Genomic DNA, 16,657 nt, shown 5'->3' with positions numbered 1-16,657 from the left:
TATTGGTGCTCCATTTGCTTCAACTTTAAAGTTTGTATTTAAATGGGGCTTTGGTGGGAGAGTTAATGTACTTTGAAAGAAACTGTCTTTTATAGTAAAATTTGAAAGTCCAGTTAAATCAAGACCCTAGTGAATGCAAAACCCTGTGGATATATTTACTTGCAAGATTTCTTTCCTAAGAACACTGAGCATGAGGAATGCACCTTATTGTGTCACATACTAATGAGTTTCTCTTTTAGGCAACTTCTATAATTAGATAATAGCTGCAGGCTGTTAAAACTAAAATTAACTTAATAAAAGATATTTACTTCAAGCCTTGCTTCCTCTGCCTTAATTTAAAACTATATTTAAAGTTGGAAGTTACCTTTTTTTAGACAATTACATTAAGGAGATAATTAAATGTTTAAAGTCCAGTCATTAAAAATTTGCAACCATTTAAGAACTGCATCAACTTTTAAAAATAATATACAATGAAGGATAGAATAAAAAATGCAAAGAGTAATTAAGGATAAAGCCACAGAAAACAACCTGCAAAGCAATGCCTACATTTAGTACTATTTATAAAAAATAGGAAGCATATATTTAGGAATGACTTTTATTTAATTGGAAAACGATAGTCCTATTTATTTTGGAAAACTACATTTAAACCTTGTCTAATCTAAAGGAAAACTTAATTTAGAGATTTAACTGGATATTCTCCATCATCTAAATACAATTTTTTTCCTAATGTCCAGAGCTGCTTGCTATGCAGCTATAGTAGCATGTTCTGAGAATCTATAAAATACACTTGATATTTCGAACATTATTTTTACTTTCAATACTGTTCAAAAGAATTCCATACATTAGCCAATTAAAAAGTAGGTCAGAAAGCACTATATCTAGAGTGCACTATACACAGTTAATTCACTTATCCATGTTCATTCATGTATTTAACATTTATTTACTTACCTCTTATGTGCCAGGTACTGTGCTAGATGATAAAATACCAAATAACTAACAACTCTTATCCCAGAAAAATTTATGCTACAAAATGCAAAGAAGAATTTAGACAACATAATCTAGAAGTGCCACTTCAATTTCTAGAAATGAAACCTAATACCACTACACAAGTTCAAATTATTTGCCTGAATGAAATAGAAAACTACAGTGGCTTTATTTTATTTTGCTATTTCAATGTAGCTAAAACATTATAACTAAGAGTAAATGCTCCTCAGAGCAATGTAACCAAAAACGGTAGCTAGTGCCCTAACTTCATGGCCTACGTTCCCTTAGGAATGTCCCCACAGCATATGCAAACACTACGAAATGCATATGGCATATCTTCCTGACAATCCAGTTTCACTTTAAGATTTTGAGGGGAAATGTTATCTAATAGTATTAATAACTAATTTTAGTGTTATGTTTACATTAAAATTCATATAGGACAAAAGACAAATTTCATATGACTTTTTAAGATTAAAAATAAGAGTTCACAAGATCCTCATTTGTGCAATAAAGGATTTAGCTTCCGGAGACTCCTAGAAAATTACCTTTTGGTGAAAAAGTTTACAGGGCGCCCCTATGTTGTTTTGTTTCTGTTATAATTAATCCATTAGAATTGAAACCATCAAAAAGCACGGTTTGCAATGATTTTTAATCTATAGAACTGAATCCAATAGACTTCCATATTCTCCCCCATTTCTTCTACCCAGTCATAAGGGGTCTAGATGCATGAATACAGACATGGCCATCATTCATTTATGTTGTTATGTGCTGTGGTAGTTCATTTAATCAGCCAATATTCACCATCCCCACAATGTACATTATCAAACCTGCTCTAGTTTTATCAGAAGTCTAAACAAGTCATGATAAGATAAATAAACTAATTTAGATATGTGTGATCCTCCTTTATATGATCTGCTTTACTCATTTTGCTTCTTATTTAATCCAAAGCTTCTGGATTGCATTGCTGGATGTTTTCCTTAGCCATCGAAGTCCATTTGTTAGCAATGAAATGTTTGCAAATTACAGTATTCCAAGTAAGGAGAAAGACCAATGCCATTGTCCATTTTGTGTGCAATGTAAACCTCTACAAATTAGTATGTTTAAAGAAAAGGTCACATATGAGCTAAAGTAAGCAGGGAAAGGAAACAGAAAATAGTGAACCTTTATGTTAATGTCATCCTCAGGCTTGTCCTAAAGGGAAGATGACAACACGACAGAAACGATCTACAATAGACCACCAACAGAGGGTAATGCAAATTGAGGACATCAATAAATCATTTCTTAAAATGTATCTACAGCCAACTTTCAATGAACAAAGTTTTGGAGTATATAACTTCCACAAAATTACTAATTTTCAGAAGTGTATTATCAAAGGATTATCTTAAGGATCTTTAGAACATAAAAAGAACGTCATATGTTGCATTGTTTTGCAAAACTAGAATGGCACCACTACGTTGAAGGTAATGAAAAAAAAAACGACCCTTAGGCTAAATCATCAATACATGAATCAATGACTGTTAATATGTTAATAAGGAAACTATTTTAAAGTTGTATTTATAATCATCATAGTAGTTATATATAATGTAAATACACATACAAGTAGCATACATATATATTTAAATTTATATAAACATATATTACATATTTATATGTGTATCTAGTACTTATAAATACTTTTATCACTTAAGTAGTAACAACCTACCTAGATTTTTATCAAGGTACTTCTTTTCATGTTCTTCTCCTGAGGCCATACATGTTCTTCATGTTCTTCTTTCCTCAGCCATAAATTAAATTATTACACACAGAGGGATGTTGTACCATTTTATACTTCAGCCCACAGCTCACTTCTGAGATCTGGACATACTTCCGTCTATCCACACCATTTGGGTTTTTTGAAGGCACTAAAACTCAGTATGTCAGAATCAAATTCAAGCTGTCTGGCTATCTTCTCCATCACATCTTCCCACTCCACCAGTGAATGGTAAAACCTGTCCCATCACCAAAGTATCAGAATCATTTTTGGCACTTATACTCTCTCCATCATCTTCCATGTCAGGGCCATCATCAAGTCCTTACTCTTCCTTTCTAAATGTATCCTGCATCCGTCTACTTCTCTGAATGTTCCCTGACATTCACCTGGTCTGAGCAACCAACTTTTCTTGCCTGGACTTCTCCAATTGCTTCACAGTCGCCGTAGTCATATCCACTCTTGCCAGCCACTTTCCCACCATTCATTCCTCCAATAGTGTAGTCAAAGTGACCTTTTCAAAATACAATCATATTAGTCACTGTCCTGTTTAAAATGCATCAGTGATTGTACTTTGTTCTTAGGATAATAAACACAATTGTGGTAGTGGCCTGCAAGGCAACTCTGTCTCCCTCATCCCCACAGGACAATCCTTCAGTCACTGTACTCCAGCTATGCTGGCCTCCCTTCCGTTCCTCAACACACATTGCCCCTTACCATCAGGGGGCCTTGACGTGTTTCTTCTCAAACTGGGACACTCTCCCAGCTCCTTATTTCATCAAACACTGATCTTCCTTCAGATCTCAGGACAATCATTACTTCTTCAGGTAACCTTCCTTCATGCTCCTTTGTTATGTAATTTAACATTTCTGTGATTCTTTGGTGAATATCTGCCTCCTTGAGGACAAGGAGTATCTGATTTTGCTCCCCTTTGCATGCCTAGCACCTACGACAGTGTCTGGAACGTAATAGACACTCAGAATATTTGCTGTAAACATGAACACATTCAGAAAGGTGGGAGTGAAGTGAATAATTAGTGAATGCCTTCTCTTCATTTTATATACATTTTCCATTTAGTTTCCATGAGCTCATATTGCAGATGAAGAAAGTAAGGCTCAGAAAAGTTAAAGATCTTGCACAAGATCACAAAGCTAATAAGAGATTTGTTAGGGTTTATGCATGTCTTCCTACTCCATGTCCAGAATCCTTAGGTGGTGGGCATTTGTTGTTCATAAGTGCCTGGCATCCATTCACCTTGTTCTGCGGATGGTACCCCTGATTTCTCTTGGCATAAGCCTCCTTCCCTTTTGATAAGGCTAATTTAACTCCTAGTTCCAGTAAAATAATTCAAATAAAGAAAGAAGAAAAAAAGAATAAAGCAAAGGAAGGAAAGAAGGAATGAAGGAAGGAAGGGAGGAAGGAAGGAAGGAAGGAAGGAAGGAAGGAAGGAAGGAAGGAAGGAAGGAAGGAAAACTTTAAAACAAATATGACTATAAATATTTTTAAAGTATGTGTAATATTGTATATAAAGTTATGCTTAAATAAAAAGATATATAACATGATAGTAATTGAAAATTAATGTTATATCAGAGTATGAGATTTAAGATGATTTTCAAAAATATGCATCCTTTCAAGTTTTGACTTTTTAAAACTGAAGATATGCTATGCATGTAACCAGGGGAATAAAGCAAGAGAACTATGTATTGTTTTTAATCTTGGAGGGTAAATTAATGGGAGATGCTGAGTATGTAGAGTTCTAGTTTAGATAGAAAAGCCCACTCAAAAGCTGAGATACCGCTATTGCTGCCCAAACTTCAATTAACAGGCACCATTACTTCTTCCCTCCCCAACTGTCTTTCAGCCAAGATGCACACACATTGAGCCAAGAGTCAATGTGTTTTTTATACAAGATTTTAAAATTATTTTTAAAAAGTTTTGTTTTTGTCACCCTCAATCTCTTAATCATTTTTGTTGTTTTTCTGTGAATTCTTAAATATTTCTTTACTCCTGTGTTTTCAACCAAAATTAATAATTATATGTGAAAATTTATAGACAACCAATGAATCTACTGTTTGATTTGGGGGGGGGGAATATTTAGCATGGATAGGACCAACTGCAACTGAAGAAAAACCAAACAACTTTGAAAATGAGCAAAATTAATCCTGACACATGGTGTCACGCAGATTAATTCACACTTATGGTGATGAAATCTCTAAGTAAAACAAACCAGAAATTTAGTTTTGAGAAATGGTGATTAAATTACTAGAAAATTCTTAAGTCTGTGAACCTGGCAAGAATTGGTTTTTATCTAAATAATATCCAGTTCCTGGCATAATACCAGACATATATTAAACATTTAACAAATGTTTTTTTGACCAAATGAATAGAAGTTATCAGTAAGTGTTAAAAAAATAACTGAAGTTTATGAATAGTCTCATTATGCATTGCTGTGTATAGTGACTATCAAAATTTTCCAGATAAAGTTGATTATTTTTTAAATATTAAGAAAAGAGAAAATTCCATTTCTGGCAAAGATGGTGTCCAATGAACCAGATTTACTCTTCTGCTTTTTTTAAACAACTAAAAGGAAAGAAAAGGGAAAAAAAATTATATGAGATAACTGTTTTCAAATATTGGGCAATAGGCCTTGTAGGACTATCAGCCTTAAAAGAGGGGATACAAGTGAAGTAAGCCCAACGATTGCACCAGGTTACTAACTGGAAATGTTCCCAAGATTTAGAACAGGGAAAGGGGATGTAGGTGGAGCCCTATGGTCTTCCTGAGTTGAGAAGGAATTGGGAGTCCATGGAGGACAAGAAGCTGAGGAGAGAGACACAATGAGAGAGAGCCCCAGAAACCATCATCTTTTTCTCTTGAAAGTATCTACCCTTCCTGCTTCCCTACTTGTAATGCCGTAACAGCTTCCAAGGAAAGTGATTTGTGGGAGAGAAGAATGTAAAACATTAAATTACTGTTTTCAAAATATTGTCCCAGCCATTAATAATTTGATTACAAAGAACTTTCATAACCAACTCCTTAATATAGGGATATACCAGGAAAACATTCTGTAAACTATTAAAGTTTGCTACCTCCTATGGAGCACTGTAGAGAATGCTCCAGTTTTTCTACTGACTCTATACAAAATGTATCATCAGGAAAAACTCTGTTGTAGATTGTCAAATAGCTACAATCAAAGCCTCTGTTAGTTGTAAAGTATGAGATTAAGTAAGATTTTGTTTATTTACTTACCAAAATACTCTTTTCCTTGCCAAATAAATTATGTTTTAATTGGTTTGAATTCAAGTTCATGCTCTCGGCATTGACATTTTTTTTTTTTTGCTAAAAGATGTCACCTCCTCCAAAGTTCACATGTTACTTGAACAAATAACAGAAGATAACTGGAGAATTCTGCCCTTAGTGTGAGGTCCTAAGGGACATTGAACTAATTTTTACTTTTAATCTTTTTTTTTTAAAGCATTTCACATCTAATCCACGATTGTCCTATTGAAATAAACCTAAGAGAAAAGTAAATATTCATGCAAATTTTGTTAAGTTATTCATGTTTTAGAATAGATACATTTATGGAACAGGCTTTTGATGAAACTAGTTTGACGCACTTTGGCCTCAGCAATTGAGCTTTGAATATAATGGGTGAGTTTGTCAGTTTTAGAACTATTTCACATGGACAAGACAGAGATTTTTCTTTTATTTCATAACTAAATATAAGTAACACAGAATGTTTCTTTATCTCTTATAAGTCAATTATTCCCATTAAAATAGAATTTGACCTAAGTATTTCAGAATGGTTACTATGAGCAATGAAACAGGTTTTGCTTCTTAAAATGTTTTATAAATGAATATTTGATAGCTAAATCCCACCAACTCAAGACCACAAGTTTAAAAAATGACTGATAATTGACTTCTGTTTCACTGAGGCAAACTGCATTCTTCAGACTTAACTATCCATCTAAATCATAAAAATGACCATAAAATACACCTAAATAACCATAAAAATAAAGTTTAAACAAACCATCAAGCAAAGTGTGCCCAACAATACTGCTTTTCAAATAAGTTAAATTCAACTAACATTTATAGAGCATTTAACAAGTACAAAGCATTGTATGAAATCTACAGGAGACACAGAGATAACAAAAGTATATTTCCTGCCCCTGAGACCTTGCAATCTATTAAGACAGGCATACAAAGTATTAATGCTATTACAATGTAGAAATAATGAAGTTATACGATAAAAATATGTATTGAAAATATTATATGTATGAGCTACTGTGATGTTTTATTTTTTTATAAATTAACATACTTGATCTCCCAACAATACTATGAAATAAGCACTCTTAATATTCCTGCCTTATAGATGTAGACACTGAAACTTACAATTAAATGACAGAAGATCAGGAAAGTCAGAGGCAGTACTGGAATCGAGGCAGAGATTTGTAGAGATAGCAACAAACTTCCACAGGTAGCCATACAGTACAAGGAGAAAAGTATAGGATATGGAATTTAATTATATAGATTTGAATTTAAATTATGGTTCTGTTTTACACTAGTTGTATAAACTTGAGTAAATGCTCAACCCTTTCTGAAGCATATTGTCTGTAATTATAAAGTGAGATTACATTATATTGAATAAAGCCATTACGGGGATTATAGAGTTTAATATTTATAATAAACCCAGTATAGTGTACTGCACTTGGCTCCTCCCTCAAAAAATTATTTATTTTTATTTTAAAAAGTATTTATATCAGTTAGGAATAACAGTAACACCCAAATAACTGTGGCTCAAACACTAGAGTGTGTATTTTCTCATGTAAAAGAAGACCAGGGTTAGAAAGTACAGAACTGCTGTGGCAGGTTTATGAAGTCACCATGTACCTAGACTCTTATCTTTTTTTGCTGTACCATTTTTGGTATGTTGCTTTCATACTTAGGATGACCTCATGATTCAAAATGGGTTCCAGAGTGCCAACCGTCTCACCCATATTCCAGACAGCAGAATAGGAGAAAGCAAAATGAGTCTGCCTCGAAGGTCCTTTTAAAGAGTCTTCTCAGAAGTCTCTCACAACACATTTACTCTCACACATCTAAACTAGATGGGTACAACAGCCCCAACCTGCCCGGGAATTGTCATTATTATTTGAAGTATCCCTATAGTCAGCTAAAAATTGGCATTCTGTTAGGATGGAAGGAGAGAAGGGGTCACTCTCTCTCGTGATTCTGATGACAGCACATTAAATAAAAATAATTTAGAAGACTGAGGAAAGAAAACACTAGATCCTGTTCTCACTTCCTGATGTGAGAACATACTAACACACCCTCATGCGAAGGAAGAGAATTCTCTATTCTATATGCGTGGAGATATGGGAAGTTACAGAGTCTGACACTGTCCTTTGCATAACTAGACAACACAGCCCCCAAAGATGGCATCGGAGATAAGAATTTCCTCATGGAACATGACCGCTGGCATTCCCACAACCTTGACGAAGTAAATTAGGGGAAAACAATCTTGGAGTAGAATTTGTAAGCAATTGACAGAAAAGAGAGTGAGAGTGAGTCAGTAGGTTTTCAGTGGTCAACTCAGATAAAAATAAACATGAAAACAGTAAATCATACCTTCTATTTGCTGTAATTAATCCTTTTGTCAATTATCCCTATTAGATCTCGGTGTTTGGGAAAGGAGATGGTAATTCCTAGGAATTATACTATCCAAAGCTTCCAGCTAGGCCACTTCCCTGGGCAATGTCAGAGGTAAATCCAAGAACGTGCAGCAGGGGGAGCCCAGAGGACAGTAAGACCTGCTTGGAAGCCTCGCTTGGACTACAATCAACCACCCCCTCCCAATACCCCAGCTCTTAACCTTTGCAGCTGTCCTGACCTTTGGAAGGAAATAGAATGGTCTCTACACAAAGGGGTTCTAGAAAACCTTGGAATTTTGGCAGACAGAACTGGGTTCATGTCCCATTTCCACGACAAGCTAGTGGGCAACCTTCGGCACAGTTACCCATTTTAAGTCTTGATGTTCTCGTCTGCAAAGCAGAAATGATCATGTTAATCATACCTACCTCATTGAGTTATTGTGAGGACGGAGGACTTGGTAGAGCACTTCATACTTACTGAATACTCAATATGTATTAGCTGCTCTGCACTTTGGAGTCACATCGTTGTATGGTGGAAACCAAAGACTAGCTGAGTAACTAAAACAACTTCTAAGTGTCAACTTCTTGAGCATCTGGCACCTAGCAGATTTGAAGTAAAATGTAATGATTTTTGTGATAATTATCATATGTATTTAATATTTAAATTATATATACATCTGGTCCTTGAATAACATAGTTTCATTCAATGCCGTTTCATTATAACATTGATGAGGGGAAACATCGATTCCTTGCTGCGTCCACTGACTGTGGATTTTGCATGTTCTTACCACATCTGTGTGTCAGTTTTCTCTGGGTATTCTTATTTTCTCTCACATCCCAAAGATGTGCATGTGAGATTAGTTGAGATGTCTACATTGTCCCCGTCTGAGTGAGTGTGTGTGTGTGTGTGTGTGTGTTTGTGTGTGTGTGTGTGTGTGTGAATGTCCTTGTGATAGAAAGGTGTCCTGTCCAGGTCTGGTTCCTGCCTTGTGCCCTGAGCTGCTGGAAAGGTTCTGACCACCCATGATCCTGAAATAGAATACGTGGATTGGAAAATAATTTTCTTGTTTTTATTATTCTTTCTTAAATGTATGGATAGCTCACATTTATTTTAATGTTTAATATTAAAAGCATCTTGGGTCTTTATTTGGAAGTTTGTGATGTTTTCGTGATCAGAAATATTCCACAGGAACTTAACTCTTGTTTATATTGTCTTCTTTATATCAATCAGCCTATGGTAAAATTGGTTTCATTATATGTTATTTTGCTAAAAGTTGCTGTTTCCAAGAAACTACAAACAACATTAAGTGAGGACCTACGATATAAACATACATGCAAGTATATACATATATGCATTTATATATATATGTACATATAAAGAAGAACAATTGAGTTTTCCCATTTTGAGTTCTGGAAATTTTCTCTTACAAATTACTTAACTGCAAGTGTCTTTTATTATAATATGCCAATGAACTCATTTGACATATTTCCTTCTGTCTTCATACCCTCTCAAGTGATGATATGATAACATATTATTTAGAAGGCAGATATACATTTGACTTAGTAATAAACCAGTGCAATGTCATTTCCCTGCCTCTAAGATCTGACATAAACTATTCTCTTTAAATTACAATACAGAATGTTGAAATAAGTCTGGACATGGAAGCTTACTTTTTGATTCCATTAGAATGTGCAAAACTCGCTATATTTAAGCTATAGTCTCAAAAGGGATCATCTTTTATTTGCCAAATTTTAAGGACTCCAGACTTCTGAATTCCATAAATGAGTTCAACTGATGTAAATATTTGGAAAGTGAGTAAATGCATTTTCCCAAAAAGGGAATAAATCTACCATAGGAGAATTAGCCAGGGACAGAGAGATTACCCTTGGAACAAGAACTGTTGGCTTCTATACAGTGCATTAGTCGATGATGTATTTAGTGCATTGTGATAGGCAGAAATGGTACAGTTAGGCCAAGACTCTGCATACAGCCGTGTTAAGCAACTGTTTTCAGGAACCAGGTTATTTGGCTGAGTGTTGTTGATTATCGATTCTCTTGCTTTTGTTTTTCATGTGGGCAAAACACCAACCATTTTAAAACCAATGGCATGTTTATATGATAAAAATCTAGATATTAGGGAATTGTTTGAATTATTTTGCAGATTAATTATGAATTCAGAAGTTGACAATTTATTCCAGTGCCAGTTAAAGTCTACTGTATTTATAATCGGAGTTTCAAGGTATCCTTTAGTGTCAAGGGATCCTTCCTATGTACTAAGCCTGAAAAACAGAAGCCACCAGGAGACGGGATATCTTCTAGTAATACTATTTTCTTGCTACAATTTAAGGTTAACTCCACATCAATAGATATTGTTACCATAACTTCAGTTCCCAAATGAAATGTGGTAGAATTATTTGGGTGCAAATCATACATTATACTCATATCACATAGACCTCGTCAATCTCATATTCAATAGACATTCAGGATATAAGCAGTGAAGCTGGAACACAGTAACTTGGAAACATATCAGCCACTGATTATGGGTTTCTCCCATGCCCCAACCAACTACTCCCCTCCTTTCCCTAAAGGTTTTCCTCAGGCATAGACTGTCAGAAGCAGTTATTTATTAAAAATCTATTTACATATCATTTTTCCAAGAAAAAAAAATCCCTTTATAATCCTTTGTTAAATAGCCTAATAACCCGAAAAACATTTACACACATAAATGTGACATCTTTGACATAGCAAAAAAGCAAACACTGGGTTTGCATTAAGAAAATTGGAGTTTAAATTTTGCTTCTGGCTTTCATAGCATTGTAACCTTGGGCTAGTCTCTTAGTTCCAGTTCTTTGTTTATTTATTCATTCATTCACTGAATGCTCGATATGTTCAAATCATTATTCTAGGCTTAGTTGTACAGAAGAGAAGTAACGAGACAATTTCCTGCTCCTTTCAAGCTTACAATAACAAAGACAAGAAATATACTAAAGAAATACAGTATCAGGTAATGATAAGTGCCATGAATAAAAGTACAGCAGTGTAAGGAGTGATGGGTGGCATTTTTAATAGAGAGGTAAACACAGGCTTTTCTGGAACTGAAATGCAGTGAAGAGGGGAATGTCTAGGGGAAGAATATTCTAGGAATTCCAGCAGTAGTGGATAGCAGGATACACACATCCATGTTTAAGGAAAAGCAAGAAGTCCTGTCTGGCTGGGCCAGAGGAAGTGAGTGGGCGAGGTGTTGGTGGGTGGGTTTCATGTCAAATCAAGTGGGTCCTGTAGACTAAGTGAAGAATTTAGGTTTTACTCCAAGTGTGATGAGAAGCCATTAGAGTGACCTGAGTGAGGAGCATTCCTAAAGAAACACTTTGGGGACTGTGTGAATTATGGAGTTTTGAGGTCCACAGGGAAACAGGGTAGATGTTTATAAAACAAAATGTGAAAATGCCATGCACACTTTGTGTTGATTCTTAAGTTTGTTAGAGGTGAGAGTGAAGAATAAGTTGAAGCAATGAATGGTTTCTTTGTCAGTGAACTCAGCTGTCATCAAACAGTTGTCTATATTCTTGTGATGCTATCATGGACCTTTCAATGCTTGAGTCTTGGCTGCTTATTCCAGGAAGGTGTTACCGGTAAATACCTCCTGAAGGCTGGTTGTATAATCCTGGCCCTGTTCTGTCCCTGTCCTACCAGGAGACTGCTCTAAATGATTTTCCTAAATGATTATCATGCCTGAAAATTGTGCACTCTGCTCCTCTCCGGGCTCTCTCTTCTGAACAGTGAAAACTTGCTTCCCCAACATTCAAGTGCAGCATATGGTAGAACCAGAAATAATTAGCCTTGTTAAGACAAAACATGGTAAAGGATACTTCATGATATTTTGCCTATATACTGGCAACAGATTCTTGACTCCATTTTCCAGTTCAAGTTTATGTTGTCCAAGTAGATTAAAAAATCCCAATAGAGAATCTTTTTTAAAATATTAATTTTAATTCCATAGGAAATGCATAAATAATTTTTAGTTAAAAAAACACAATTAAAATAAAACAGATTAGACTAAATCCCTTCTGACCAACACCTATAGTCTTAGTCTCTATTCTGTGGTAACTATGAATAAGAATTTGGTGTATAAACTTTCAGAACTTTTTTTATGCCTATACTTTTCTAGCACTTGTCATGCCATATGGTATAATTTACAGTTCATTTTTCATTTTACATATTGACATATATGGTATACGTTTTTCAGTCCTTTTTCTTTTGTATATATAAATAAAAAGTATTACTGTGCCATGCTGAAAATTGCATTGTGTTTCTAACACATCTAGCAGAACTTTCTAGGAATAAATGTATATCTTATTTCTTTTAACTGATGCAATGCATTCTACAATATGAATATACCATAAATTGTTCCGCCATTTCCATTTTGATAAAAATTAAAGTTCTCTTTTGTTTTTCTGTTAAAGCTAAGGCTGCAATCAATAGCCTTGTATATGATTACTCGTTCACATGAGAACATTGTGTGTATTACTGTAGAATAGAGCAGATTCCCAAAGTAACATTGCTAGGTCATATGCTATATGTATTTTAACTTAATTGGATAGTATAAAATTGATCACAAAGTAGAACTAATTTTTAGTCTTTCAAGCAGAGTATTTACCTATGCACTGACCAAGACTTGATATTACTATTATTTGTTTATTTATTGCCATTCTAGCAAGTGAAAAGGAGTATCTAATTTTTGGTCTAAGTATTTTCCCTTATTCCTAGAAAGCTTAACTAGCTTTCCATATTCTTATTCAGTGGTTGTAATTCCATATCTGTCAATTATCTGTTTAATTTTTTAATCGTTTTTTTCTATAATGTCATTTATCTTTTTCTTATATATTTATAAAACTTATTTATGTGTATTAAATATTCTTTGTCTATTATATATTCAGCTAATATTTTCTCCTGGTATGTTTTTATTTTAACAATTTTATAATGTCTTTGGTCATATAAAAGCTTTTTAATTCTGATTTAAAGAATTAAATTTGTCATTTTCTTTTATGGTTCTTCCATTATAACTTTGTTTTTTGTTTTAAAAGCCATCCCTGCTCCAATTAATATGTACATGTTTTATATTTGCTCCTTAGATTTGTCAGTTTGTCTATCTATCTATGCATCCATCTGTCATCTATCTATCTGTCTATCTATCTATCTATCTATCTATCTATCTATCTATCTGTATTTAGATATTTAAGCCATTTTGGAAGCATCCTGGATTTATATTTTATAGATGAAATATAAAGCTATGGAAATAGATAAAATCCAGGAAGAGAATTTAAAGAGAAATCAGAAGAGGCCTAGAACTTAGCTTTGAGGCACTGCAGTGTTTAGAGGTTGTAGAAAGGAGAGCATGTTGTAAAAGAGTCTGAGAGGATGTCCCCAGTGAAACAGAAGTTAACCTAACAGAGTGTGATGCAGAATCTTGGAGTAGTTCATATGTAAAGCAGGTAATCTAAAATATGAGTATGTATTCATGGAGCATGCAGACAGGAGGGACAAATAATAACTAGCTAATTCATGTGTGGGCATTGACATAACATTCCTTTCAAGTCTATGGTAAAAGTATGTTAGAAAGCACATAGATGCATTTGGTGAAGCAGCATAACTTTGGAGTCAGACCAGTGGCTGTCTATTTGGTCAAGTTCCTTGATGTCTTGAAACTAATTATACCATATGTTAAATGGGACTGATCTACTTCATAGGGTTATTGTGACGATGGATTATGAGAGATATGTGAAGCCCTGGGATTCTTCTCCTCGCTAGGAAGGGGAAATGAAGGTGAGAGGGAATTTACCTGTGGTATATACTGGGGGGAGTCACTCTGCACGTCCATGTCTCCACTGGTTTGACTGAGAGGTTGATAGCGCTGTAATTCCCACAGTAGGACTTCACTGAGGATATGGCTTGTCAGAAGCTGTTTACATGACCAGAAGGGCGTGGCCTGGGCTGGCTGTTCCTTCTAGATCTTTTGATATCTTTGCCTCTCCTGTTACTCCCACACACACAATAGCTATAGCAGTCATTTCACATTTCAGTATGATTTTTCATCATTTTAATTACCGCTAAAGGAACTACAATGTCTATCCCTAGAGGATGTTTTCTACATCTTGAATATATGTCCAAGATTCTCTTCAGTCTGTGTCATTTAGACATTGTCTTCTGCAATTCAAAACTCTGCGGTGGCAGTGTTTTATATTCCTTATTCTTTTAACAATTGCTTTTCTCAATGACTTTTTCATGCAGTAGTCGACTTCTGGAACATAGATGGTGCTTTGAGAAGTAATCTAATCTCTCATCACTTTGATTTACTTCACAACTCCAGAGTTACAAGATATTTTTGCTCGTACTTAGTCTTGTAGAACACTTTGACATTACGAAACACTGAAGAGTATATTGTACCAAACAATGTTGTCCTTAGTCCAGAGATCAATCAGATGACCTAATGTGTCTCTCCAGTTTCTAACTTCTATGATATCTTACAGTATGGAATCTTTTCATAGCATAATAGTCCTTTATATGAAGAAATGAATGTATCATCTTGTTATTTATTTCCATTTTAAACCACAATGTAGCTTCTGATTAAACCACACATTGAAGTTAGAAAGTAGATGAGCGTCCTTTAAAATCTGCTTTAGTTTTTTGATTAAAAGGTAGAATTAAAATCGATGATTTTGTAATTATCTGAGTTTCTCTTGTGTAGGCAACAAAAACACAGAAAAAAAACACATGCTCCTTCTAAGTTGTATTTATTTTTCATCAAAACCTTTCACCCATTTAAATCAGTTCTAAAGTCAGTAAATCAACTGATATCTTTTGTTTCAATACTCTCCCACTTGCTCCACGAGATATAATATATGAATAATGTGCTGCTTTATCATTATCAGGGTTTAATTGTACCTAACACTTTATATCTTCAAAGATATTTCTCATTGTTAATTACAATGATATAATTATAATTAGAAACAACAAAATTTGACTGACTTGGATGAAACTTTCCTGTCAACAGTTCAATTTTGTTAATATTTTCCAAGCAGTTTAAGAAATTTTTAATTCATATTTTTGGGGAAAAAATTTACACTTACTTTCTTGGCTTGCTATTTTATACATTAACAGGGAGGAAAAAATCTAAATTCCATATATTGCAAAATAGTATAGTAAAGGACCTGTTTACCTTTTCTGTACCACACGCAACAAATGCTCAGCATAAAACCTGGTCCCCAGAACAGCCCCTGCCAGATGGCGATGTGGTTATATATGTAGCCATGAATAGCAGTTGTTTATTGGATGATTTCCATCAAAGTCATCAAAGGAAAATGATTCGTCATAAATAATTTAAAATGCTATTGTATTTTGTTAATAATTTTTAATAGGATATTTTAGAGCAGTTTTGGGTTCACAGCAAAATTGAGTGGAAGGTGCAAAGATTTCTTATTAGTAATTTTTTATACCAACTGAGATTTGACTGTCAAAAATGTAAAAGTAAAGCTGCTTTTCTAATTGAGCTGCATTTAGGTAATTTAGTCAAGAGCAAAGCAAAGAGTAAAAGGGAGATATAATTGACACAGCAGCATCAGCTAGAGGCCTCCTTGCAGATTAACCCTGTTTGGCAGTTTGAATACAGCCAATAGCCAGCCTGAGCCTTGGACACATGGCTCATTTCCTGGGAGTTGTGAATAAGGGTGAGAGGAAGGGGTAGTTTGGCTCAATGAACAGGAGCAAAGGAAGGTCTTCTGAAGATGTGAGAACCCAACATCAGAATTGTAACATGTCCAGATCATTCCAGACAGGGATGTTTTCAGCAAATGTTTTACAAGTCATTCTGAAGTTTTAGTGTATTCTGATACTCCAACCACCTTGCAATTAGAGGACTTCCTAGCAGCTTGAATAAAGTACATCTGTGAAAGGCCTGAGGCTTTAGTTATAGCCTCTTTAGAACCTTGAACTTGAGAGCAAATCAGTTCAATAATGCTCATTAATACTCACATGGTCCTGGGCTCCCTTTTCACTTCAATACTATCAGGTTTGACCAAAGAGGACTGCCCATGGAGTCACCACAACCTGCTCTGGGAAACCAAAGAAACTTAATGTTTGGTGACTGACACTGTTGGTGTTTACATGAACTGTATCTTGTTGCTTTTCTCTTTAATATTACCACAATTCTAACTCAAAGCATTTCCCTACCCTTAGTTTAAAATCACTCAACTAGAATTGATTAATAGTACAATTTTT

Source organism: Rhinolophus ferrumequinum, chromosome 4 (genome assembly GCF_004115265.2).
Source record: "Rhinolophus ferrumequinum isolate MPI-CBG mRhiFer1 chromosome 4, mRhiFer1_v1.p, whole genome shotgun sequence".
Lineage (NCBI taxonomy): Eukaryota > Metazoa > Chordata > Mammalia > Chiroptera > Rhinolophidae > Rhinolophus > Rhinolophus ferrumequinum.
The sequence above is the reverse complement of the archived record's forward strand: the minus strand, read 5'-3'. Positions refer to the sequence as shown.